This window comes from Salvelinus sp. IW2-2015, linkage group LG20, assembly GCF_002910315.2.
Source record: "Salvelinus sp. IW2-2015 linkage group LG20, ASM291031v2, whole genome shotgun sequence".
Lineage (NCBI taxonomy): Eukaryota > Metazoa > Chordata > Actinopteri > Salmoniformes > Salmonidae > Salvelinus > Salvelinus sp. IW2-2015.
Window position 1 is genome coordinate 69,109,352 of NC_036860.1, and position 3,832 is coordinate 69,113,183.

At 42.7% G+C, this 3,832-nt stretch overlaps 2 long non-coding RNA genes across 2 annotated transcripts; both read right to left on the reverse strand.

Moving 5' to 3' along the window:
- Positions 1-1,265: 1,265 nt before the first annotated feature.
- On the reverse strand, positions 1,266-1,510 carry LOC139029498 (uncharacterized). The gene is made up of 3 exons (XR_011481824.1): positions 1,458-1,510; positions 1,363-1,405; positions 1,266-1,283 (listed from the first exon to the last, which is right to left on the reverse strand). It is a non-coding gene; the product is annotated as an uncharacterized lncRNA (long non-coding RNA).
- A 939-nt stretch (positions 1,511-2,449) lies between these two features.
- LOC139022677 (uncharacterized) lies at positions 2,450-2,910 on the reverse strand. Its single transcript, XR_011473744.1, has 3 exons — positions 2,858-2,910; positions 2,665-2,741; positions 2,450-2,493 (listed from the first exon to the last, which is right to left on the reverse strand). It is a non-coding gene; the product is annotated as an uncharacterized lncRNA (long non-coding RNA).
- Between the last annotated feature and the right edge of the window lie 922 nt (positions 2,911-3,832).

Below are 3,832 nucleotides of genomic sequence, written 5' to 3' on the forward strand. Positions count from 1 at the left end.
TGTTTCATATGGCTCTGAGGCCAGGCTGACAAACATGGCCTGATTGTGCTACCATGTGGTAMAATGGACTAACTACAGTACAGCGTCTCTCTCACCGTCACCCTACAGATTCCTYTAACAGTGAAAGCAATACCATGAGACAACCTACAGAGAGAGGAAACATAGCAACCACCACTGCTGTAGTCAAAAAATGAACAAAGATCAGAAAAATCTCATCAATATRWRCKGTAAACTCAACAGAAACCAAACAAAGAGGTTTAGCTAAGGAGATGCCGCATCAAAGTTAGTAGTATTTTATTAACTAAAAAGAGTAGCAGTTTATTCAACAATAGGTTAAAAATATGTACACTTATGTAAAGCTCATTAGTCAGAGCTGAATGTTCAATTATTATATCATTATTACATTACTGTTCTGTTTATTGTACATTATGATCCCATTATGATCCCATGCTCTGTTTCTCGCTGAGGCCTTGGTTCTGCACGGTGAGCTGGTGACAGTCGATATGACGGAACTCGGATGCAAAGAGGCCAACTAGGACAAAGAAGCACATCACGAGAACCCACTCYGAAATGGACGCCATTGAGCAGTAGCCAGTATCAAAGAGTAGACCCATGGTCACTGAGGAGGAAAGGGGAGTCAAGGAGCACAACCCAAACAGGTGACAATGTCTAAAATATAGTCGTTTGTAGGGAGGACATACAGTTTATTGTATTATTTTTCACGTGCAATGTTTTCACTTTATATTCAGGTAAAGAAGCATGATTTAGGATTATTGTTTTTTAAAATAATTTACAGTTAGCTGTGTTGACCCTGGATCACCATTCAGCTCTGTTGATCCTGGATCACCATTCAGCTCTGTTGATCCTGGATCACCATTCAGCTCTGTTGATCCTGGATTCAACCCAAACAGGTGACAATGTCTAAAATATAGTCGTTTGTAGGGAGGACATACAGTTTATTGTATTATTTTTCACGTGCAATGTTTTCACTTTATATTCAGGTAAAGAAGCATGATTTAGGATGATTGTTTTTTAAAATAATTTACAGTTAGCTGTGTTGACCCGGTGGATCACCATTCAGCTCTGTTTGATCCTGGATCACCATTCAGCTCTGTTGATCCTGGATCACCATTCAGCTCTGTTGATCCTGGATCACCATTCAGCTCTGTTTGATCCTGATCACCATTCAGCTCTTGTTTGATCCTGGATCACCATTCAGCTCTGTTGATCCTGGATCACCATTCAGCTCTGTGATCCTGGATCACCATTCAGCTCTGTTGATCCTGGATCACCATTCAGCCTGTTGCACCTGGATCACCATTTCAGCTCTGTTGACCCTGGATCACCATCAGCTCTGTTGACCTGGATCACCATTCAGCTCTGTTGATCCTGGATCACCATTCAGCTCTTTGTCCTGGATCACCATTCAGCTCTTTTGATCTTGGATCGTCGAGCACTCCCCTTGTGCTCTCCCCTCTCTCTGATTTATCTCAGCTGATAGATCTGACGTTTAAAGGACACTTGTGATGACCAAGATTGGTGCAGATGCTACAGAGGGCAGCTCTGAGAGGGCCCCACTCAGCGACGGTCTTTAGAGGCTGGACTTTATAGGTGAAGCCACACCTGCAACCAGAAGTAGGCTCAACAAAGGCGCCAGAAAAGCCCGAACACATGGTTGCCAAACAACACAGATTGCTGAAAGAGGTGGAGGAGAGAGAAATGGGTGGTGAGAGGGAAGAGCCAGGCAGGATATTGTCAACCATATATGGGGGATATCAATGTCATCTTTTTTAGGGACATTGCTAGGATTTGGGGCGTATTGGGATTCGTATGAAGAATACATTACTTTTAGTTATAGTATCCTATTGTCATATCGTAAAGCGTACCCACGCTGCCGAGGATGGAGATCGCCAGAGATGAGCGAACCTGCCTGAAAACCGGGTCAACACAGGATGATAGGAGAGGAAGGAGAGAAAAAAGAGACGAGAGGGGTGGGTAGAGCGAGGGTAGAGTTAGGGAGGATAGAAGGGAAAAGAAGGTTGAAAGTGACATTACAAAGACAAGAAAGAATATAAGTGGTATGAACCAACGTGTAATGCCGAATTAAATCACTTACTCAGAAGCACAAGATGTTGCAGAGGTGGTAAAAAAGATACAGCTCTGTGGATCTAGGTGTCACATTACTGGAGCCCAAAATTCACATTTAATATTTACAAATCGGAAACGACTTGTTAATGAAAGTATGACTTCGGACAATGAGCCACCCCTGTGTAATGGTATTGTGGCATTTGTGGGCTCATTAACATTTCCCAGATGTTTTGTTAGTGTTTATAACAGTTAAAACTTGTTGGTAGTGCCTCTATGGAAGTACCAAATACACAAGCGGAATTCGGGGTAAAACCCGTTCTACATGACACCAGCAGTCACTCTTACATGATGTAGGGGAATCCGCTGTGATATTAACAGTCTCATTTGATACAGCGATACCAAAACCTGGAAGAACAAGTACTGCTTTAGTATATCAATATTTTCAGTTGATTTTCTGTTTGAAGCACATAGTAGGTTTCTTATCAACACCATCTCATTGTACCGTAGCATAAGCACCACACTATTATTCTATCTAGAGAAGTAGCTGGAGAGGAGACCTGTCTGTTAGATACTCACACCACCCACATTCCACAGTGCCAAAAACCGCCAAGCAGATTGGAAGCAGCGCCCAGATTATTGTTTACTTACGTCACCTGGGAAGGATGAAACGAAGACAACTGAGACACCCAGATACACTTTAGGACCAATTTCAATAAAAAGGGACAAAGGTCCGCAACTAAGGAACTCAGGAATTCATAAAACATCTTACCCCATGACACTTCAAATGGTGACTTATCCCAGAAAAAGAACACAGATGTCTGCCAATGATCTTTTGAGGTTTATTGACGGACAAACACACCGTCTTACAATCAGGCATGTCAGAACACCTGCCTCAGAGCCTTAGACAGGAAACTGGCACCTATAAACCTGGTTACGGAGTGTCCCAAGAAATATCAAACAAAACTAAGGTTAATCATTGTATGTTGAAGTGAGTATATGCTTGGTTGGTGCCACCATGTGGTAGGATTGATTAAGTGCAGTACAGCACCTCTGCATCACCATCAGACACACGATTCCTGTAACAGTGGAAACCATTACTATTGTGACAACCAACAGAGGAATGAAACACAGCATCCATCCACTGCAGCAGTCAAAACTTTGAAGACAAAATTCTTCCCCTTCAACAGGAAACAAAGATGTAGGCTCCAGGGTGAATAGATGCTGCAGACTACTTACTCCGAAAGCTAATCTTGACCTGTATTTTCTGCAATGACGCTCAGGGTTTGACTGAGTGGAGCTAATCTTGACCTGTATTTTCTGCAAAATAACGCTCAGGGTTGACTGAGACGAAGCAAATCTTGACCTGTATTTTCTGCAATAACCGCTCAGGGTTGACTGAGACGAAGCAAATCTTGACCTGTATTTTCTGCAAATAACACTCAGGCTTGACTGAGACGAGGCAAATCTTGACCTGTATTTTCTTGCAATAAACATCTCAGGGTTGACTGAGACGAGGCAAATCTTGACCTGTATTTTCTGCAATAACACTCAGGGTTGACTGAGACGAGGCAAAGTCTTGACCTGTATTTTCTGCCAATAACGCTTGGGTTTGACTGGAGACGAGCTAATCTTGGACCTGTTATTTTCTTGCAATGACGCTCAGGGGTTGACTGAGACGAAGCAAATCTTGACCTGTATTTTCTGCAATAATGCTCAGGGCTTTGACTGCAGACGAAGCTAATGC